Below are 25,083 nucleotides of genomic sequence, written 5' to 3'. Positions count from 1 at the left end.
ACACATTCATTCCATGACAGCAGACAATCGGTTTTGAAGTTGAACAAGTTTTAACCAACTGCCGTGTAAGGGCGCCGTTACACGGAACGCTGAACAACTTCAGGTGAACAAGTTTAATTAAACATGTTTACAAACGCGAAAGTGTACGGTTACACTACAGTTGGTATAAAGTGTGTTCAACTCCAAAACCGGTTGTCTAATGTCGGGAAATGAATGTGTTGTGGATTATATTTATTTGAGCAAGTGTACCTCTGTTAAATACTAGTCAGCATCAATTTTAAAACGCTAAAATATTTACTATTTTTTTTTTTGTCGCAGTAGGTAAAATATTGCACGACCTGTGCCAAGAACATTTTAATAATCGGCGTTCCGTGTAACGCCGCCCTAAGATATTGGAACCAGTCAACCAAGAATTCATGACTGTTGTCACGATAATTAGTTTTTAGTTTATTCTGCGCCACGTAGCTAGTCGCGAATAAGACCTTTCTCAAAAGTAGTCCCAATGGTCTATGTATCGTTATAGTTGCATGATTAATTTTCAACTAAATACACTATCCGTCGTCTAGAAAAATGTAACGAGGAGGATTTTACAAGAGGGGAAGAGTGATATCGAGGTTCTATCTCCAATGTTTACCTCACGCTTACCAACAGCAAACACCAACTTGCTATTTCACGGGATGATGTCACGTCACGTAAGATAGGTGACGGGAGGACCAAGTAGTGTCATAACGTGATGCGCCAACTCTTCCTGGAACCGCGCGACAGGGTCAGTCGTTCGTTCGCGGGTGGATTGGTAGCACTGCCAACTGTTTCGCTTACGGTGGATGACTCACAGCCCGCCCCCTTCCCCACGGAATCGTAGGATAAAAAAAATAGATACATACAACAGCGCCCAGACACACCAGATGCATCACCGAGTGACACAATCAGCATGCGAGAGCCACTTGACACTTGGTGTAATGCCGCGTGTCATCTCGGGGTCTGGTTCCGAAGGTCGCCGTCGTGTCAATCTGGGCTCGTGAGTCACGCGAGTGTGCGCCTTATTGCCCGCGCGCGCCGCCGCACGGCGTCGCGTCACCGCTGTGCAGTCCTACCAAATACACAACAACAAAATATAGTTTAAAAAACTAAAGAAACATGCTTTTAAAGATTATCAAACTAAAAAGTAAAAAATAATTTTAAAATTTAATTTATGACAATAGTATATAAGCAATACTCGTATAAATGAGAAAAAAGCTTGAGGCGCTTTATGCCATATTTTTTGTATATTAAGCGCCCCATGCTTTTTTCTCATTTATACTAGTATTGCTTATATAGTATTGTCATAAATTAAATTTAAAAATTATTTTTTACTTTTTAGTTTGATAATCTTTAAAAGCATGTTTCTTTAGTTTTTTAAACTATATTTATTTTTAACTTTTTAGTTTGATATTCTTTAAAAGCATGTTTTTTTTTTTAGTTTTTTAAACTATATTTATTTTTAACTTTTTAGTTTGATATTCTTTGAAAGCATGTTTTTTTTAGTTTTTTAAACTATATTTATGTATAATTATCATAGGGAAATGAGTTACCGACACTACCTATTACCATCTGAGATAACTATTTGGAGTTGCAACGTCACAAAGAAATGGTAAAGTCTCTCCGAATCATTTACAGTTAGATTTATGGATATAATCTTAGAATTTCCCGGGAAAAAAAAAATTTTTTCGGCGTGGCCGGGAGTAGAACCCACGATCGCTGAATCCGATAGCTGACGTCGCGCGCCTTAGACCGCTCGGCTAACGAACATAATGAAATTGGTCGGACATTTTACAGTGATGAGCCACTCACTCTTAGTCGAAAGAGTTACAGACGGACAGACAAACATACAGGTGAAGCTAATATAAAGCATGTAAAAAAAGTACTAACAACTTAATGTCATATCAACATATTACATGGAGCGACAATGCAGTAATTTTACTTTTGTAGTCAGTAGTTAAATATATTGTATACTCTGGTGACAAACTTTTCCTTTTTATTTCATTTTATATAACGATAAACTAAACGTTTTTCCAAGGGTAAAGAAGGTTTAATTTTACTTCCAGGATTTTGGTATCGTAAATTTTAAAGTAAAAAAAAAATGATACTGCAAATATCTTCTGCCAACTACTGGACTGGCAGATTTGCCGTGTTACACTCATAAAGCTGTCCTAAGTTGATTTTTAGTATTGCCATGCCAGAAGCTTCTCACATACTAATATAATTATTACCTCTTCAAGAATTATGATTCCACTTGTTAAAAAAAACTACGTACCAAAAACCAATTATTTAACGTCGATATGTAAGGAAGGCTCATTTGATTTCAATACAAATTAGTAATTTAATTGTTTTTGCAAACGGATAAAGTGACTATAATGTATAAATCATCATACGTACCTTCACTAGTAGCAATTTTTTTGGTGCTCGTTACATATGAATTTAGTGAGTTTAGGAAATGTTTAAAATTGTTATTTTGGAAGAAGCTTTTAGAAAAGACAGTTAATATTCCATAACAATACCATGTTTTAGCTCCGTAGGGCTAACCTTTTGCAGTTTGCCTCGTACAATACAATTTCACTAAGGCTACACAAAACTTTCCATAATTGCACACAACACGATTTCAGTGCCTATATAACTATACTGACATTATAATTATTGTATAATTTTCAGTTCTGTAATAACTATATTTTCTAAGAAATTAAAACTTAACTGAATTAGATTGGGAAAAGAGCCCGTTTTTAAATGGTAATATTTAGGCACAGTATTCCAGCAGTTTAGAAATCAACTATTTATAGCAGGACTAGAAAATTTACTTTAGAATTTGATGTCCTTAGTATTTTTTTTTATTATAAACCAAATCAAACTATATGTGATCCTGCGCGATGGGGGTGGGGGGGGATGGGGACTTTCCTTCTTCAAAACAGTGTTTTTTATGTTATTTGTGCCATCAATATATGCAGTTACTTTATCGTATAAAATATATTATGCTTCTTCCCTCAACTGAAATGAACTAGCCTTATAAACTCATATTAATGGCAAACTGTAAGTTTCATCCCAAAACAAAACACAATTTATACCAAGATGCCTGCCGCTAAACCGCTTTTGTTAACTGAACTTAAAAAAAAACTCGCACAGGAATTGTATCAACTCAGAACTCTAGTGGAAAAATTAAATCTTTAGTGACAAATAAAAAATAGTTTTGGTTCAGTTGAATGTAATTCAGTTAAGTTCATAGTTCAGGGTAAGCATTGCCATTAGAAGAAAAAAATCATCTGTAGAACGTGACAGTTGACTTAGAATGCGACACAGAAAACTTAAGCCTCACAAAGAAGATGTGTAAATTATTTCAAAACGCAGTACACAAGCTACGTACACTGGTTGTCAACAAAAAAACCGAAAGTAAAAGCCACATCACAGACACCGGTAGATGCCAAATTCATTAACGTCCAACACAGTCTCGGTTGAAATGCTCAGCATTTCTCGAATTATTTCCGAAACATAAATCTTTTTCTTTGCCCCAGATGCGTTTAAACCCCAGATTTCCACGAAACTAGTCTGGCCAGCTTTCCCCCCTGTAACCACACGTTATTAAATCATGGAATTCTAGCCAGGTAAATTAACAAGTAAAACAAAACAAAAAAAACATGGGTAACAACTAATCGAGTATAATAGATAGGAAGAAAATATACTGTGAAGCTACAGGCCATTAAAATAGACACAAAATAACTAGACATGGAAAAGAGGGTGGGGGGGGAGGGGGTAGGGTAGGGCATGGGACGGGAAGCCTTCTTTTCACAGACGAGAGAGCTAAAACCCGAAGTTCCCCGAAGTTCGTGTTGTTTTCCGTATCTTTAATGTAGCTATCCTAACCAAATAAACCGTCCACAATGCTTTAAAGTATTTATAATGTATCTAACCTAACCTAATTGATAAAGACCCGTAAAATTCGCGGGTTCATTTCGAGTTATGCTAAAATTCAAATAATTATACCTTAGTGCTGCTCCTTTCATTTGTTCACTGTTAATCTGGAGGGCTGAGGGCTAATTAAAGACCCTCACTCATAGAAGTGTCGAATCACAGGCCACCCAGTCGAGACGACTCACAAGTCAGCAGCCAATGAACAGTTGTAATTTTCCCGAGTGTGTAGAGGATATTGGAGTCTATCCTGGAGGTCATTGAACCCGCGAATTAGTCGGGTCTCTACTAATTGACCATTAGTAGAGACCTGCAAAATTCGAGGTTTCGATGGCTTTCAGGATAGACTGCACATACCCCTGTACACTCGGTCAAATAACGCAAGTTCATTGGCTGCCGACTTGTAAGTCGTCTCCGCTGGTTTGTCTGTGATTCGATTCTTCTTTGGTTGAGGGTTTATAACTGGTTGAGATTCGTCCAGATGAACAGTAAGCCAATAACAAAATTATCTAAGAGGTGTATGTATTTGAATTCTAGCCTATCGCCGAATGAATCCGCGAATTTTGCAGGTCTCTAACCATTAGTATAATTTTATCAACACCGCCATATTTATTTACAATTAAAAAAAAAAACAAAAAAAAACGAAGATGCACAATCGGTAGGGACCGGAAAAATTCGCGGATTCATTTCGTGATAGGCTGAAATTCAAACATGTGTACAATTCTGCTGGTTCTGCTATTGGCTCGCAGTTTAACTGGAGCTCTCTGGGCCAATGAGAGACTATCGACCAAAGAAGCGTCGAATCACAAGCTACCCAGAGGAGACGCCTCACAATTTAGTACCCAATGAACACGCGTGTTTACTTGAGAAATGCAGAGGATAATGGAGGCTATCCTAGAGGTCATTGAATCCGCGAATTTTTCCGGTCCCTAACGATCGGCCGTTCGGCTCTCTCGTCTGTGAACAGAAGGCTTCCCGGATGGGACGGGCGCAGATGGAATGCTGCCGGCTCTGGCGCGAGGGGGAACTCAAGCAAGGAGCGGCCCGGTGACACGGTGATGTGCGTAATTACTGCCGTCGTGTCGGCACGGGAGAATGTACCCGGGCGATGCCACTCCCCCCTCGCACGTGTCGGCGAAGGTCGACGACCCCCGCCCCGCCGTGGTGACCACGTGTCCGCCAGCACGGCGCTTTCCCCCGCGCGTACCACGGACCAGCGATGGGCGCTGAACGCCTGCCCGGGCGCACGTGCGGCAAGCACACCAGAGGCTTGTACCGGAATTTTGACGTGACAACGTCTAATAAATCGATGAACTGCACGCACGAAAAAGGATGAATCATTGTCCCGTTACGCACATTGTCCCGTTACGCTTTGTCCCGTTACGCTCATTGTACGCTTGCGCCGCATCTATCTCTCTTCTACTCGATTGGAACAACCATCGATTTGACTTTTTCGAGGCACATTAAACTTTAAACACTCCCATTCGTTTCCTACTTTTCCTATCATCGTCCTATCCTTAACAGAATAACACAGATTGGAAGAAGTTAAATAGCAAACATGTATAAAAGTTATAGTTAAAATAATCTGTTCGTCAAAGTAATAAACATATTTGAATTAATGAGTGCAAATAAAAGTAAATTTATCGATTAAATTGTATATTTCAATTTACTCCTTCTTTGTATCCATACAAAATAGTTATAATTTAATAAAAATGATTAAATGTTATTCATAATAGTATGCAATCATTTCATCAATGTTTTGTTATGACGTTGTCACGTTAAACTATCGTCCGTAAACCGACTTTACAGACAACCAATTATTTTTGTACCTTTACAAGGATAGTCCTTGGCAACACAGTTGCTAACGATATCACTCGTGCAAATTAAAGGGCAGATCTTTGTAAAATTGCGAATGGTACAAAGCTCTGCTTTGCACGATTTTACAAGTAATATAGTTGGCAACTGAGTTTCCAAGGACTATCCTTGTAATAGTACAACACATTTTTTTTTACAGTGTTGTATTTTAATCGGAAAAGTTTAAGCCCTAAATCCACTTAGTTCTCCTCATGGTAAGGTTCCAAAAAGTTTAAATGCAACTTTAATATACTTATGTAAAAAGAAAAGTTAAACGGATGTTTTCATTGCATGGAAATAACGACAATGACTTTAATATTCAATAAAAATTTCTTCATGAAGAAAATTTCGGAAATTGGATTAAGGAATAAAAGTTGTGACCATTACTTAACACAGGAAATGAACTTCTAGTGAGCGACAACGTTGCAATTATTAAGAAAAATAAACTTATGATTAGAAACAATATGGTGGAAAAAATCATTTTAGTGGATGTTGAGAGGTCGAAAAGCCAGCCAAAATTTATAATGAGCTCGTAATTCATCGCCCACTAACCTCCTGGCACTGGGCAAGGACGTTAATGTCCTCAAGTAACTCGGGCGTGTAAAACTAGCCAGGACAACGACCTGTTAGAGGATAGAGTTTCACTTGTTAAATGACGCGTCGCCGTGGAGAAGGAAAACAGTTCGCGGACAACGTGAATGGAGCGACAATTTTAGAAAACTTGGCAGACTTAAAAAAATTGGTTGTCTGTAAAGTCGGTTTACCGATGATAGTTTAACCTTACGTCATAACAAAACATTGATGAAATGATTGCATACTTTATGAATAAAATTTAATAATTTTTATTTTAATAATAACAGAATAAATACTTGAAATTATACTAGTAATCATATTTTTAAAATGCAAGAATAATTAACCTTTATTGCCGAAATTGTTGTTGTAATAAGCAATGAAAACCACATTAACTTTTCACTTCACTTTATAAACAGTCGAGTGGAAGAGAGCTAGATGCGGCGCCAGCGTACAATGAGCGTAACGGGGCACAGCGTAACGGAACAATGTGCGTAATGGGACACAGCGTAACGGAACAACGTGCGTAACGGGACGTTGTCACGTCAAAAGAAAAGTAAATAACGATGGAAGGCGCTAAGTTTGTGAAGAATTTGTCTACACAAAATTGCATTTCGTTTATTTGACACCGTATCTAATGCAACATCCAAAGTTTTGTCACGAACCGTTAAAATTTTGGCAACACGAACACCACTGCAAACATGGGAAGAGTGGCGGTGGAGGAAATAATTTTTACAGTCTCTCCTTGCCAATCCATCGCAAAAAAAAAAAAGTATGTCATCTTGTCTGCTTTTGCTTTGCCTTGCAGCGTGGCAATCTGCATTCCGTAACCCAGTGACACACTTAACCACTTTTTGTGTGTTAAAGAAAATTCGTACAGTCATCGTCCACGCCAGAGCGATATGCGGATGGCAGTAATAAGGCAAGACTAGCGCGTAACATGATCAACGTGGAACATGAGTGACGCTTGAAGCTACGGCTGTGCAGATTTAACTTCTTGGACGGTCGCCATGAGAATTAAGACACGCGTTTTGCGTTGTCTATCGCAGGAAAAGTAAGCAAAAAAAACGCGATACGGCAGAAGGAACAAATACGGCTGTCTGGTAACAGTCTGCAAAGTTGGCAGCGAGCTAAGAAAAGTAGTTCCGTGTCTTGATAATTTATTGCTCTACCTTAGAAACAAACGAGTCTACATCAGTTAATGAGTGGGTACATATACAACTGCTCTTTCAACTATACTTTTTTTTGTATAGCCGGCGAAATACAAATTATGAAAAATTTATTCTAATGGGTGACTTTCACCAACAGCCACAGGTATGTAACAATGTAGCTGGACTTATATGGCTCTATGGCTAAACTTAAGTTGTGGACTTAAGCTCTCAAAACTCTCGCTGAATTCCTTTAGAAAGTATTTGGTGAAAGTTGTGAAGAATCTGTTCGATTAAAACTAAATTTTAAAAGACAATCTGCAATCAATCAAAATCGCCATATATGTACTTCGGCTCGCTAAGCTCAGCACTGCCCTATAATTTTGTCATTTCTACTCATGTTTGAAAACGGAATGCGTCCATTCAAATGCAAACGATAATTAATATATAAAGACCTGTAAAATTCGCGATTTAAAATCCCTAAAGGATAGACTCCATGATCCTCTATGCACTAGTGCAAATTACATCTGCTGATTAATTACCGACTCGTAACACCTGTTGACCGGAATGATCGTGATACGCTAATTATTTTGTTAAAGATTTTTCATTGGCCCAGAGTCCTTCAGATAAACTGTGGCCCAATAACTGAAGCAAAATAATGTCAAAAGTATTTGGATCTATCCTATCGCGAAATAAATCCGCGAATTATAAGTAGGGACACCTGTATTTCACGAATACATTTCGTGTCTAGGTACATCGCAAAACACCGTAGTTTTTTCTTGTAGTTATTGGCTGTGGTCGGCGAGAGATGTTTTCCCGCACTTGACGGGGCCAATGGGAATGTGGATATCGTACTTCTGCACGCACACGATTTGCCATTACTCTAAGAAAAAGCTACAGTGTTTTGTGACATACCTTGACACGAAATGTATTCGCGAAATACAGGTGTCCCTAATTATAAGGTCTCTAGACTAATATATAAAGACGTGAGATAATTCCCAGCTGCCCAGGATGATATCCACACAATTATCGTATACAGATAAAATCGGTATGAGTTATTTTATCTTCCGACGGGAATAAATGTTAATTGGATCATTTGAAATTTGCAATGTTGCAGTTTGGTTTGTTGTTCTTCCGGGGGGAGGGGAAGGGGGGTGCCGAGACTGAACCTGCTGTCCAACGAGAACGCAGTTGAAGTGCGTAACGGTGTTGCTCCTGGCAATAACGTGAACTCTGCCAGGTCGTCCACGCAGTCTTTAGGCAGGAGGTACGACCGCAAGGTCAGGTACTCCACATCAAACTGCAAAGGTCCCTCGGGAGCCAATCAGCAGGTTGGTTCTCGGGGGACTCAGGCAAACAGAGTTCACACTCACACTCACACACTCAACGCAGTCTGCTAGCAGACATGCTGAGGCGTGTTCTGCCCCGGTTCTGCCGGCCGCCGCCTGGTCGCGCCACCGTCGCGTCAGCACCGCGTGATCGGGCCTCGCTGCTGGACGTTCCCCACGCCCGCTGGGATTCACGTTTCACCTCGTCATGGCGAAGACGACGTGGCGAGGCTTCACAGACACACAACTTTCGGTTTTTTTTCCTACTTTAATTTTTGTCCTAACCGTAGGGCCACTCTGTAATTTACTTTTTGTAAATGGAACAAAAAATTCAAGTAAAATTAAAGATTTTGTAGTAATCAGAATTTTGTAGTTACAATTTTGTCAATTTCCCTTAGTCTGTAAATTTTTATTAAGACACCTTTTTTCAATTACCCGAGGTTTTTCCTTGTTTTCCATACATTCCTTGTCTGCGTTAGTACGTCATCGCTGACGAGACATAAAACCAAAACCATATAACGGAGAATTGTGAGCCAATGAGGAACTCTGGTGGCCAGTTGCGCCATTAGAGTTCAGGCGTGATCTCGATTCAAAGGCTGGTTTAACAATCGTTCGACCACATCTTTTGTAGCACCTTTTTGTTGTGAGCTCTGAACGAAGATCACTGGGAACCGACTCACGGGTCACGGGTCAGTTCGCGGCAATCAGCTCGGATCCCCGCAGCGCAAGTGGACACCGCCGATGTTTTCACGGACTTCTGCATGTTCAATAATTTTTAATCAGACGTAAATATAAGAGTATTATTTATAAAATTTCAGATCATACACAATACACGCATCAAATTTTATTTATTTATTCTAACGTCATACATAACCTCTACTCCCGCAATATACCCATATTTAAAATGTTTGAAAGGCTTGTTATATTAGTTTAATGTTTCAATATTTTATTTCGTCATGATTATATACTTTCTATATTAAACAAAAGAGCTATTTTTTTTTAGTCAAAACTTATACATATTCCCAACTGCTACGTTTTGTATTAGGTGTAAAACACAAGTATGTGTTTTCATTCGTTATTTAAATTCAAAGGATGAGGCAGCGACTACATGTGCTGCTAACTTGCCGCAATCCCATCAACCATTTGCTCGCCATGTCACAATCGATTGTCGCGACTTCATATCGTTCCAGCCCGCCAATATAAATGCAACTAGCATTTATTTAACATTACTGCTACATGTTGTCGCAGATTGTGTAGTCCCAGTATGTGTTGGCGCAACGTTCAGACTAACTGATACTTGGATCATTCTTGGAATAAGGTCAGTGGATCGCGGATCGAAGATCAGAATGGTGCAACTGGCCATAAAACAGAAATACTTCCAATCACAACTCGGAGATCACGGTGGTTGAGTGGTTAAGATCACTCACTCGCTTCCCACCATCGTGCAAGGTGTTCGCTTCTCGGTTGTGTAGACCGTTTTTTTGACGTGACGTCTAATAAATCGATGAACGCCGGCTGTACACACGAAAAAGTGTCCCGTTACGCACATTGTCCCGTTGCGCTGTGTCCCGTTACGCTCATTGTACGCTTGCGCCGCATCTATCTCTCTTCCACTCGATTGGAACAACCATCGATTTGACTTTTTCGAGGCACATTAAACTTGAAACACTCCCATTCGTTTCCTACTTTTCCTATCATCGTCCTATCCTTAACAGAATAACACAAATTGGAAGAAGTTAAATAGCAAATATGTATAAAAGTTATAGTTAAAATAATCTCTTCGTTAAAGTAATAAACATATTTGAATTAATGAGTGCAAATAAAAGTAAATTTATCAATTAAATAGTAGATTTCATTTCACTCCTTTGTATCCATACAAAATAGTTATAATTCAATAAAAATTATTCAATTTTATTCATAAAAGTATGCAATCATTTCATCAATGTTTTGTTATGACGTTGTCACGTTAAACTATCGTCCGTAAACCGACTTTACAGACAACCAATTATTTTTTTTGCAGCATAGTGTTAAAGCAGTGAACGATAACGTGAGCCGTTCGGGTTTCCTCAGTGTGCTCCCGCTTCCCTTCCACCGATCCATTCCGTCGCTGCTCTATCTACATGGCTTCACCTAGCATCGTCTCAATTGGCTTTAAGTCACAACTTCAGCAGGCAATGGACGAGTCACCTTTGTTTTATTATATATGAGTCAGATTTCGACAGACATTATTCGGCTACAAGTTCAACAAAAAAAAATTATATGTTGAGAAACATGTACGAGGTACGATTTATGGACTATAGCGTCTCACAAGGATTATATGTGCCTTTGCAACTATAACTGAGCTTGTTTTTTATTGCAAATAATAGAAGAAAAATCTAAACCACAACACTCTGGGTCTAAATAATGTTTGACTACACACAGTTATGTAAACAACGCAACATTTTTGTAACTGTGGAAAAATGATTTCATTGAAATTATTGGGGGGATCATCTTTATTTCCCATAAAATTTTCCAGCGTATTGTTATCCCCAAAATAAATAAAAATATACAGTGAAAACCCGCAAATTCAGATATCCCGTTGCTAGAGGCATGCAGATTTCGCGAAAAGATGTCGGGACTATATGGAAGTTAAAACACTGTAGCATCGTCTGTGTTTCGTGATTGGGAGAGTTTCTCTCAGGTACATATCGATTGTAACAACACCAATCACAGTGATTCAGTGCGGATATAAACGCGTCCTGAGTGGCTCGGTCAAAAAAGGCAACGACTTCTCTCGTAGAAGGCCGCCAATCACAAGGAAGAAACCACAGGTGCGGGTATACCTTGTTGCAGTCTAATAAGTGTTCAGATCTTTTCGCGAAAAATGCCTGCCCCTACCCGTTGCTACTTTATTTAGGTAAAAAAAAATTGAAGTAAGGTTAACAGCTTTCACAGGCTACAAATTTAGACATTATCTCTTCCGTAAAACACCATTAGATGGAAATAATTTTCTAATTTGCCACTAACTTGACTCGAATGTCGACCTCTCGACTTTCAAGTTTAATTACAAGCAGTCGCGTGCAATCACGTCTATGGTTAATCGCGAGGGTCGCGCAAGTGCAACGCGGCGCCGCGACTCTGACGGCGCGCGATGCAATTAAGCGACACGTGACCGGCATGCACCGCGGCGGGCGGCCAATTAAGAGCGGGGACAATGGGGGGACCACCCACTCCCTTCCCCCCCCCCCCCTTTTCGGTTGGCCCCGCCCCTTCGCGGCGGAACTCAAGGCCACGCGTCGCCGCTCGCTCGTCGCATAAACAATACACACGGGCCCACGCGGCGACGCCTGGACAGCTGGGAGCCCTCCACGGGACCGCGTGGAGTCCCGGGGCAGGCGCCAGCAGTACTGAGTCTAGAGGACATCAGGGCACAGTCAACTGTCTGGTCAGCTGAGTGAACCAGGGGGGTGGGGAGGGGTCCCTCCTGGTGGTGGCGCTCGCATATTTGTGTATAATTTTCTTTTTATCTGCGATCAGGCAAAGAGAATTATTTTTCCTATACATAATAACCAATAAGTAGAGACCTGCAAAATTCGCGGATTCAATGACCTCCAGGATAGACTCTACTACACTCTACACACTCGGGCAAATGCCAACTGTACATTGGCTGCTGACTTGTGAGTCGTCTCGACCGAGTGTCTGTGATTCGACACTTCTTTGAGCGAGGGTCTCTAACTGGCCCTCATTACTCCAGATTAACAGTGAACCAGTGGTAGAAGCAGCGCCAAGGTATAATTATTTGAATTGTAGCATATCACGAAATGAATCCGCGAATTTTGCAGGTCTCTGCCAATAAGTAATGTAATAAGCAAGAGATTTCACTTTTGTCGCGCGTGAACTCTCGGGACACTTTTTTTTTTTTGCGTTAACTTCTACTTAAGGCTAGTGATATTTCAGGGAAAATATTTCGACACGAGCTGTGTGTCAAAATTCTGTAGCATCGACAGTTTTCGTGATTTGTAGGGACCGGAAAAATTCGCGGGTTCATTGACCTCTAGGATGGACTCCACAGTACTTAACAAACTCGGGGAAATGACACCTGTTCATTGGCTGCTGATTCGTGAGAAGTCTTAACCAATTTGTCCATGAATCAGCACTTTCTTGGTTTAGGTTTTTCCATTGGCCCGAAGTACCCTAGATAAAATGTGGGCCAATCGCAGAAGCTGTACGAAGGTAAACGTTTTTGGATGTCAGTCTACCACGAAACGAACTCGCGAATTTTTCAGGTCTCTAGTGATTTGTTGAGTATCTTTCAGGTGCACGCCCACTGTCGGCAGCACCAATCACAGCACGTTTTGTGCGGGAGCAAACGCGCCCTGAATGGCCAGCATAAGGCATTGGTTTATCTTGCAGGCGGCCGCCAATTACCAGAAATAAATCGGTGGCGTGGCCATACCATATTTATAGAGACCGGAACAATTCGCGGGTTCATTTTGTGATATGCTAAAATTCAAATAATTATACCGTTGTGCTGCTTCTGCTATTGGTTCACTGTTAATATGTAGGACTCTTGGACAATTAGAGACCAACAGTCAAAGAAGTGTCCAATCACAAGTTACCCTCTTGAGACGCCTCAAAATTCCGCACCCAATGAACAGGCGCCGTTTGCCCAAGCACGCAGAGGATAGTGAAGTCTATCCTGAAGGTCATTGAACTCGCGAATTTTTTCAGTCTCTACATATTGCAATCTTATAGGGCGTTCAGATTTTTTTCGCAAAAAAAAAATTGCCTGCCCTTATCCATCAGTGCCTAAAACCTCGCAGCCCTAATTTACCCAAACTTACCCAAAAATTCACAAAAATAAACATTCCCCACCTTTTACATGGTTAAAGGTCACCTGATTGAGTTCACAATTACAAAAAAAAAAAAAAAAACGCGTGTGCATGATAGAACCTCACGCGAAACTTAACAATAGTTATCTGTGAATTAAAATTCAATGCCTTGATAATTTCCATCTTTGGGATTATTTTATAAAAAAAAAGTATTAACTAGTATGTTATGTTTATTAAAAAAACATGGTTATTGTTCAATTAGCTGAAGAATAAATACTTCTGTAAGGTTTTTTTAATGATATGATTTAGCGACAGTGTAAATACAAAAATTAATATATATTTCAAAGAATAGTACTAGTTTTTAATTCAATGGAAAAATATTCTTCACCATATCTATGAGAGCATTCAAGCTATTTTAATACAAATTGACCCTAAGTCTATAACTACTTAATTTGGGTGAAGGTAAAACCTGCATAGACACAGAGAAAACCTGGGTTCAGACCACCAAGAGAAACAGTGGCTGTCCTATTAGAGGGGCAATAGGGATGTACACCCCTTCCCCCCTTCCATTTTCCACAACAAAAAAAACCTTAGGGATGGAAAAAAAGATTTAGCCCCGTCCCTACCTAAATGTTCAGCTATTTTAATGTATTATTTTACATATTTTAGTTCTGCTGTAATGTCTTTTTTTTTTAACTTAAGTACTCTTTATAATAAGTTTAAACTGCTGTGTTGTAAATTACTTTAAAAGACTTCACAAATTGTTAAAATAGCATTTTGAAAAACTATGTTTTTCAAATTTTCGGAATCGCTATTAACTAGGAGTTAATTTAATACTTACCAAACATTACCCTACGGCCATCAGTCCTCCCCAAAGTTCTAAATGTATGTAAACAATGCCATGTGCGCTTGTTTACAAATGGTATTCCTACTGAAACGCGTTTCTGACAAAAAAAGTTTAAATTAAAGCCGTAATCTGACACAGAACATAGATAAATGCACTAGTAATGAAACATCTAAACTCGGACACGCAAAAACCTAAACAACGCCATGACACACGTTTTTTCACGTTCTATTGGCAAATTAACTGTTCAATGTTGGGGCCACAATTATTTCTACTGCTCGGTTTTAACGAGTAGTCTATAACCATCATTATCAGTCTAAGGTAAAACCAAATACACTAGAGACTAATACCGTACAGCTGTATACTAACAACACAGACAAGAGACGTGACTACACAAATATTTCACAAGTCAAATGTTAGATTATATTATATTACTAGCCGCGTGCCAGATGGGTAAGTATTTGATCCTCATTATTGATGAACTACCAAAACCGCTGATACAATTGACTTTTATTTATAAACTCTAGCCTAAACAGCAATTTCCATAATTCTAACTTCAAAAATGAGAAACTTCTATCCACCATTTAACTCTCTTAGGGAATGAATTAAAAAAAATAAAACATTCCTTAGTGATCACCTACCTTACATAAGGAACTCCCATGCAAAATTGTATGCTTCTGACCCACCGTTTTAACACTGCAATGTCTGTCAGTTCTATTAGGTAGATTTTATTTGGTGTCAAATTTGATTCTTGAGGTAATGTTCAGAAAAGATTGAAAAAAAAAAAGAGGAGGGATAGTCGTTATAGTGTCGGTGTCATGGGTTTTAAATTGAACAATTTTTATAATAGGCGTAGCGTCTGTCATCTGTCGGAATGAGGTGACAACAACGCAGCTACTCACCGCGCGGCGACTCCGGATCTTGCCACGTGGATCGCTGCAGGCGAGTCAGGCAGCTCAGGCGCGCGACGCACGACCTTGACTTTTAGCAGCACCGGGCGAACGTCGAACCGCCGCTCCCCGGCGCCGGGCGAGCCACGCTCGTCTGCCACGCTCAGCCACGCTCGCTGGTTCGAGCCCGCCGCAATGCGAAACACGGCGCAACTGCGGCTAGCCTCGCCCGCCCGCCATCCAGCCGGCCGCGGTGTGCTTCCCTGCGCGTCCCTCACCCTCCCCCGCAGTCGATCCCGGAGCGCAATGGCGGGCGCAGGCGCCGGCGCTGCCTAGCGGCGGAGCTGGGAACTAGCAGCAGCTCGGGGTCTGCCGCGGCACAGGGAGTGCCGCAAGCTTCGTCTCTCAGGAATAAACTTTTCTGTACTTTTACAAAAGATTCCTGTGGAAACCCGTTACCAAAAAAAAAATCGTTTGTAATACTACACGAACGTTGTACAACACATGGCTATGGTTATTTTTGCATGTGTGAAATACGTTTCTTAAAAAAATTGGCGCATAATTTTGTATTTTAATTGATGTTTCACTAAAGCATATATATTTTTTTTAAATTTTAAACCATGGAAAATATAATCGTAAATTCAACAATTTCACTTCATTATGTTTTACTATGCTTATTAATGTGCGAATTTAATACTGGAAAGCTATTCAGGGAAGGTTTGCAAATAACTAAGAGGCCCGTATTGTGTGTGTGTGTGTGTGTGTGTTAGTGAGGCGGGATGATAAGTGCGACGCTCGCTGGTGCTTCTAGCATGGTGTCGCCTCTAAGTGCAAGGCTGTGAACTGACGCTCAAAATTCTGTTGACCATACACAAATATGAATTTTGAGCGGTGATCGTAACATTATATGGCATAGAAATGAAGGTAAAGGTGTAATGCAAGTCCCTTAAGAGCTCTCAAGATAATGTAGGCCTACCTGTTGTTTTACGCCTAAAAATTAATCTGAAAACATGCCTTTTTTTTTTTTTTTAAGCAATTTTAACTCTTCTAAAAATACAGTTTAAAAACTTAATCCTAAATCAAAAGTACTATTCGGCTTAGCTTGTTCTGAAATTTTTTTCGTAAGCAGACCCCACTCGGAAGTCTTGAGTAGTTTTGAAATCGCGTTATTTTTCCTGAAGCGCTGCACACCATGTGTGTTCCCTGGTAGGCGGGGGCCGTAACTATTGGAGGTACTGGGACAAAATAAAGCCAAAATGCCCGGGTAAGAATTCGAACCCAGTATTACTGCAAACACTATTTTGTAGTGATACAGTTGTTTTCAATGTACAAGTTTTCACATAACTGTAATTTTACATTATTATTTCTGTTTCTTTTACAAAATAAAATACGCACAGCGATCACGATTTCGAGGATTCGTTCTGTAGCAAAGCACACGTAAGTTCGCTTTACTTCAAACACTAAATCACGGCTACATCAGGGCGACATTAAGACAGTACTGAACAAGGAGAGAAGTGTTGGACCCAATCCGCAGTACGAAAAGCCTTTAACCTTGGTATACCTGTAGCCGAGGCCACACAGATAGCTATGCTATGTCCGCGACGTTCGCAATGTTTGCAATGTTCGCTGTGTTCGCTGCGCCAGGTGGCCAGACCGGATATTATGGTTCGCGATGTCGGAGAGACGCATGCCGTGGGATTAGAGTGATGATTGCGACGATGATAACATTCTGCTGGCTCTCACAGTATGTAAACGAGAAAAAAAAAAATACGTTCATGAATTTAGAGATTTTGAAGAATGATATAAATTGATGAAGCAGTTGTTAATGAGGATGAAAACAAATTTACGGATTATTTCAGGATAAATTCAATTAAGTTTGATAGAATACCCTTGGAATTAAATCCCAGTCATTAGGCCTATCCTGCATATTCTGCCTTCTACAGTCTTTCATCGATTTATTCCATTAACCTGGATATTTTTTATAATCTTTCAATTAACTTTTACGTCGACTTGGCTATTTAAAGTACAATACTGAGAGAAATTAAACTTCATAAAAAGAAAACGCAAAAGTACAGCACAATTCAGCGCAAATACATGTTTATTTGAGCATGCGCGAAGTTAGCTAAATTTTAGAAAAATAGCCTAGAACCAAACACCTGGCAACGTCGCCAACATAGCGAACACACAGATTTGTGTGGCCAGTGACACCTGAGATGCAATTGGCTATATTTTACTCGCGTAGGGAACATCGCGAACATGGCAAGCATAGCGCCATGTGTGGCCGTAGCTTAACACATAAAGAATCAGTGAAATAATCGAGTCCCTTCGTGATTTCTTGAGACATGTAAAATCCAACGCATTATTAAGTCAACAAACACAGCTGCAGAATGTTAGACATTTTAATATCCCCTATCTATTTGTACGTATCATTCGCGAAAAAAAATTCAGATTGTTCATTAGACTGCAGTATGTTATGCCTGCGCCTTGTAATTGGAGGCCGTCTGCAAGAGAAGCCACTGCCCTATTTGACCTGGCCATGCAAGACGCGTTTGCTTGCGCATTGGATGGGTGATTGGTTGCGCTGACAGTACACTTCTATTTGACATAAACCCAGCCAACCAGCCAACCACAATGTTTCAATGTTTCAACACACAGCTGGTCTGAAAATATTTTTTATCGAAAACTACACGGCCTTACTGCTGTAATATGACCTGGTGTGACTTGCCACTCCCTAAAGAACAACAAACCAATCACAAACTGGAGAAAAACATGTAACCCAGCCGTTAGAAATCAGGCCTGATACAACGTACAATGTGTAGAGACCTGTAAAATTCGCGTTTTCAAATCCCTAAAGGATAGACTCCATGATACTCTATGCACTCGTGCAAATTACATCTGCTGATTGTTTACCGACTCGTAACACATGTTGACTGGAATGATCGTGATTCGCTAATTCTTATGTTAATGATTTTTCATTGGCCCAGAGTCCTTCAGATAAACTGTGGCCCAATCACTGAAGCAAAATAATGTCAAAAATATTTGGACTCTATCCTATCGCGAAATGAATCCGCGAATTTTACAGGTCTCTAAAATGTGGCCAGTGGCGGATCAAGGGTGGGAAATTTAACGGAACAGATTGTTTTGCTTTTGTGGTCGCGCTAAAATACGTAATAATTGTAACTCAACGATGTATATTATTAGGGGCATATATTTTTCGCTAAAATATTTGGAGACTAACTGAAAGTTAAAACACTGTAACATCGTCTGAGTGTCGCGACTGGTTGAGTTTCCTCCAGGTACCTACATGTTTACAGTTGGTACACGAATCACAGCCATTCGGTCTGAAAACAAACACATCCTGAATCGCTTGGTCAAATTATTCTCTTACAGACGGCTGCCAATTACAAGGCGCGGGCATACCTTGCTCATGTCTAAAATCTATCATATTTTTTCGCGAAAAATGCATGGCCCTATCTATTATTAATTGTAAAATAACACTGTCTAGATCTTCAACTTAAAAGCGATTGTTCTAAAACAACATTAAGTTTTAATATTAACCTTTAACGGAAAATGTAACTAATTACCCCCCCCCCTTTTTTTTTACCTTGTAATGAAATACTCATTACGCCCTTTAATGTAGCAACAGCTTATTAGAAGGGGCAGGTAAACATTTTTCGGGAATAAAACGGGAAATTTTTCCTCGACGCGGTAATTTTTCCCTCGAAATACGGAAATTTCTAGGGATTTTGAAGAATTTGGAGGAAATTTGACACCAGTATGGCCACCGTAACGTCATGATCCAATATGGCGGTCTACAATCAACAATCTGGATCTTGGACCCTGTGCCAGCTCCAGCCAAAAAGTATTACTTGGAATCCACCCGACAATAAATCTAAAAAAAAAAAAAAAATTGACTGTCTGTAAAGTCAGTTTACGGACGATAGTTTAACGTGACAACGTCATAAAAAAAACATTGATGAAATGATTGCATACTTTTATGTATAAAATTGAATCATTTTTATTGAATTATCACTATTTTGTATGGATACAAAGAAGGAGTGAAATGAAATATACAATTTAATTGATAAATTTACTTTTATTTGCACTCATTAATTCAAATATGTTTATTACTTTAACGAAGAAATTATTTTAACTATAACTTTTATACATGTTTGCTATTTAACTTATTCTAATCTGTGTTATTCTGTTAAGGATAGGACGATGATAGGAAAAGTAGGAGACAAATGGGAGTGTTTCAAGTTTAATGTGCCTCGAAAAAGTCAAATCGATGGCTGTTCCAATCGAGTGGAAGAGAGATAGATGCGGCGCAAGCGTACAATGATCGTAACGGGACACAGCGAAACGGGACAATGTGCGTAACGGGACACTTTTTCGAGCGTGCCGCCGGCGTTCATCGATATATTAGACGTTGGCACGTCAAAAAAATTATTAGTTTCAAACTGGGAATTAATAAGAGGGTTCATGAGACCACATCGTTTGCCGGGTCATATGCAACAGTGTATAACTACCTCAGGGTCGTCAAGACTGCGTCAAGAAGGGGCAACGTGAAGTAGACTTCGCTACCCAACGTATCCGCGCAAAACATCTCATGTTACAAATACACTTAAAATACGAAACTCGGACACGTGAATTTAAAGCAGAATTATTTAAAGTAAAGCCGAGCGTGATAAATATACGCAACTACATTTCTGGATGCGAATCACACGTCCATTGTTTATACTAATAGCATTACAGTGGTAGTGGTTCTGAAAGATTCAATGATACACGCCAATTGTTATTTCACACGAGAAATTATTTGTAGCAGTCAGTCGCTATTAACAAGGCATTCCCCTAATTGATGTGCTTTGCTCAAAAAAGGTTTGCTGGCAAAAAAGGTTGTAACCATATTGTCGGTATTCAGTTACGTCTCCCTAATATTAAAATGGAATATTATCAGATTACGGTATGATGAAATGTATAATCAAATTTTTTTTCTTTTCAAAATAATTTTTTTAAAGATACATAAAATTCGCGAGTTCAATGACCCTCAGGATAGACCACTATCCTCTGCCTACTTGGGCAAACGGCGCGGCGCCTGTTCATTGGGTGCGGAATTTTGAGGCGTCTGAAGTGAGTAACTTGTGATTGGATACGTCTTTGACTGATGGTCTCTAATTGGCCAAGAGCCCTACATATTAACAGTGAACCAATAGCAGAAGCAGCACAACGGTATAATTATTTGAATTTTAGCATATCACAAAATGAACACGCGAATTTTTCCGGTCTCTACATTATAGCTGTGTCCAAAACTTTGAACTATATGACGTACATCTGGCAACAGAGCGTGCGGGAACAGAGAGGGTGCGCGCCGATTAGCAAAGCGCATCGCGAACTCGAGGACAGAGGCCGAGGCACGCTGCGGTCGACGCTGCAGTTCTCGCCTCGGGAGGGGCGTGCCTGCGGGGCAACGTCCAATCAGGGCGGCGCTTATCAGCCTGCGCGCGCGGCCCGCGGCGTGTAAGACGAGCCGCGCCGATAGCAGAGAGCGTGCTTGCTCCGCGCCGCGACCCTCCAACAACATTCCTCCATCTGAGTCCTCCGCTGCACTTACAGTGGTGCCAGCTCAAGTCATTACAGCCACTCATGTTCTGTACTTTTACATCACATTCCTCTGGAAAACAGTGGCCAACAAATAGTTTCTTACACTAAATGTGTACAACACATGGCAATGAATATTTTTGCGTATACGAAATGCGTTTTTCGAGAAAATACTGACTATTTTGCAAAACAATATTGTCGCATAATTTTTATATTTTATTGATGTTTTAATTAATGCATGATTTTTTTTTCAAATGAATTTGTCGATTTATTTTGTTCCTTCCGAGGTTACGTGTGTGTGCAGTCTTTAGTATCGCAATTTAAAATTCGTTAGTAAAATTTGTAACGACGTTTCTGTACATTAATTTAATTATCAAGAGTAACAATTAGAGACCGGAAAAATTCGCGAACTCATTTCGCTATAGGCTAAAATACAAACAGTTATACCTCAGTGCTGCCTCTGCTATTGGCTCACACCTCACCTGGATGACTCTGGGCCAATGGGAAACACCCAACCAAAGTTTTATACGAATCACAGGCAGCTACGTTTGGACGTCTCACAAGACAGCAGCCAATGAGTGGGTGACATTTGACCGAGTGTACGTATAACTATGGTGTTCATCCTACAGGGCATTGAACCCGCGAATTTTTCCGGTCGCTAGTAACAATACATTATTGTATTTTATTTCTACTGTGTGACGTAGGCTTGCACGAAACTTGCGTGTCATGTGGCTTTAAAAACAACTGATGTCGTAATGTGATACGACAAACAGTATAACAGTGTAACTATTGTTCGGTTGGCAACTCCGTGGTCGGGTCGAAGCTGACGCGGCGTCTTGTCGCCGATCGGCTCTTGTTGTGGCGATGGTGTTGAATTAGACCGCGCGGCACACCCGAGTCTCCCATTGTCTGTGTGTGCTCGGCCTGTGGGAGTGCATCGACGTTCCTTCAGGAGTACCACTTACCACTTACCAGTGCCGACCGAACCCCTTGCGAAGGGGCTGGGAAAACTCGCGGGTTGAATAACCTCCAGGATAGTCTCCACGATCTTCTGCATGCTCGGGGCAAACCGTCACCTGTTCATTGGCTGCTGACTTGTGAGGTGATCATTAGAGTCCCGGAAATTACGTGGATTCCTCTGGCCTCAGGATAGAATTCAATGTTATAGGTGTGCTCGACCCATGTTTACATTCCCATTGGTTGATTTCTTAGCGAGAACATTTTTATCCTTGTTATTTGGCACTATCTGATTCGCTTACTTCTCTCCTAGCTGGGCGTCGTTGGCTCACGGTCGTAGAAGGGCGTGTCCAAACAACTGCGGTCCAATCATGAACACAGTGCGAAAGTGTGAAGGTTTGCATTCTAGCTTGCGACTAAATGAATGCGCGAAAATTCAGTGGCTCTAGTGATCATATTAGTCGAATAGAGTTTTTTTCAACTTATTTTGCAGTGTGAACCTGGAGCCGAATTTTTTCTCGGTCTAATTCAGACTCAGCCTGTATAGCCAAACACAGATGGCTAGGGACCGGAAAAATTCGCGGGTTCAATGACCTCTAGGATGAACTCCATAGTTCTACGTACACTCGGTCAAATGTCACCCACTCATTGGCTGCTGTCTTGTGAGACGTCCCATCGTAGCAGCCTGTGATTCGATAAAGCTTTGGTTTGGTGTTTCTAATTGGCCCACAGTCATCCAGGTGAGTTGCGAGCCAATAGCAGAGGCAGCACTGAGGTATAACTACTTGTATTTAAGCCTATCGCGAAATGAATTCGCGAATTTTTCCGGTCTCTACAGATGGCTAATATACGAGACTATACCGAATGATGTTATACTGAAATATTCTTGAAGCGGGCCGTGCCGTGCGAAGTGACTATCTGACCATCAGTGTTCTAAACTATCGGCATGTACTGCAAATAGGGACTGGAAAAATTCGTGGCTTCGATGGCCTTCAGGATGGACTACACAGTTTTCTGTTTACTCGGGCAAATAACGCCAGTTCATTGGCTGCTGACTTGTGAGTCGCCTCAATTTGTTGTCCTGTGACTCGGTGCTTCTTCTGGTTGAGGGATCGTCATTGGCTCGGAGTCGTCCAGATAAACACTCAGCCAATAGGTAAAGCAACTTAAAGGAATATATTTTTTTAATTTTAGCCTATCGCGAAATGAATCTGCGAATTTTTCCAGTCTATAACTATAAATGACTGCAAACTGTACGTTACAATTGGAAGACAGGCTAGAATGTAAACCGTTAAAAGTTGAATGAAATTTTCCTTGACATCCCTTAAGGGTAAGGAAACCTGTATTTCGCGATTTCATTTCATGTCAAGGTCTACACTGTAGCTTTTTCTAAGAGTCATGGCAAATTGTGAGGGTGCAGCAGTACGGTGACCACATTCTCATCGGCCCCCGTCAAGAGCGGGACGACACCTCTCCCCGACCTCAGCCAATAACCACAGGAGAAAAGCTACAGTATTTTGTGAAATACCTTGACACGAAATGTATTCGCGAAATACAGGTGTCCCTACTTAAAGGACAAGAAACCAATAATAAAATACCAAAAAAATATATTATGCAAGCCGGACAGAAGGCGAAAGATGCGGTCGCAGCCAATGAAGAAAATGTATTGACTTGTTCGTGCGCAGGTGTGTGGGGTTTAGCCATCAGGTGTGAGAAACTATTAATTACTAGGGCCGCGAAAATATTTTCAGACCAGCTGTGTGTTAAAAACTTCGTGGCATTGTCTGAGTTCCGTGGTTGGCTGGGTTTATTTCAGGCACGTGTCTGCCATCAGCAAGCCAATCATAGCCATCCAAGTTCAGAAGCAATCGCGTCATGAATGACCCGGCCGCCAATTACAAGGGAAAATTCGCTAGGCATACCTAGGGACCGGAAAAATTCGCGGGTTCAATGACCTGTAGGATGAACTCCATAGTTCTACGTACACTCGGTCAAATGCCACCCACTCATTGGCCGCTGTCTTGTGAGACGTCCCAACGTAGCAGCCTGTTATTCGATACAGCTTTGGTTGAGTGTTTCTCATTGGCCCAGAGTCATCCAGGTGAGTTGTGAGCCAATAGCAGAGGCAGCACTGAGGTATAACTATTTGTATTTTAGTTTATCGCGAAATGAATTCGCGAATTTTTCCGGTCTCTAGGCATACCTCATTGCAATGCAATGAGTTATGAGATTTTTCTTAATGAAAAATACATGCCTCTACATTGTAATTTTTTTTTGTAAATGGATCAGAAATATTCATGTATAAATTAGTACATTTACATGACAATTCTATCAGTATAAAACAGTGTTCGCAATAATACTGTGTTCGTATTCTTACGCGGGCATTTACTCGTGCGCGTTGTGTTTTTCCAGTACCGGCAATAGGTAGAGACTGGAAAAATTCGCGAGTTCAATGATCTTCAGGATGGACTTCACTATCCTCTGCCTACTTGGGCAAACGGCGCCTTTTCATTGGGTGCGGAATTTTGAGGCGTCCCAAGTGGGTAACTTGTGATTGGATACTTCTTTGACTGATGGTCTCTAATTGGCCAAGAGTCCTACATATTAACAGTGAACCAATAGCAGAAGCAGCACAACGGTATAATTATTTGAATTTTAGCATATCACAAAATAAACCCGCGAATTTTTCCGGTCTCTAGCAATAGGTATTACTAGAGACCGGAAAAATTTGCGAATTCATTTCGCGATAGGCTAAAATACAAATCGTTATACCTCAATGATGCCTCTGCTATTGGTTCACAACTCACCTGGATGACTCTGGGCCAATGAGAAACACCCAACCACAGCTTTATCGAATCACAGGCTGCTACGTTGGGACGTCTCACAAGACAGCAGCCAATGAGATTTGACCGAGTGTACGTAGAACTAAGGAGTTCATCCTAGAGGTCATTGAAACCGCGAATTTTTCCGGTCCTTAGGTATTACAAAATATTTTTTGGCAACTGGTAGAAGCGACCATTATAAGTGGAGCATTGAAGGGGTAATGAGAATACCCATCGGCTCACGGGAACATCCATCACGTTTCCGATTCACATAAAATCAATCTATGTTCAACCCCACCTATAGTCGTGCACGGATTACCTAGCTAGG

The 25,083-nt window shown here is 40.6% G+C and overlaps 1 protein-coding gene across 7 annotated transcripts in view; it reads right to left on the bottom strand.

The window, feature by feature from the left end:
• The window catches only part of LOC134541656 (NAD(+) hydrolase sarm1), a 568,468-nt gene that overhangs the window by 125,834 nt on the left and 417,551 nt on the right, over positions 1–25,083 (bottom strand). The window contains exon 1 of one of the 7 annotated variants that reach the window (XM_063385255.1): positions 15,391–15,562. The exons of the other annotated variants lie outside the window; for them this stretch is intronic. The gene's annotated coding sequence lies outside the window, so the exon portion shown is untranslated. Of the gene's footprint in view, positions 1–15,390; positions 15,563–25,083 lie in introns of those variants that run through there. 7 annotated transcript variants of the gene reach the window in all.

The sequence above is a fragment of the Bacillus rossius genome, assembly GCF_032445375.1.
Source record: "Bacillus rossius redtenbacheri isolate Brsri chromosome 4 unlocalized genomic scaffold, Brsri_v3 Brsri_v3_scf4_1, whole genome shotgun sequence".
Taxonomy (NCBI): domain Eukaryota; kingdom Metazoa; phylum Arthropoda; class Insecta; order Phasmatodea; family Bacillidae; genus Bacillus; species Bacillus rossius.
This window is presented reverse-complemented; position numbering and strand designations above follow the sequence as displayed.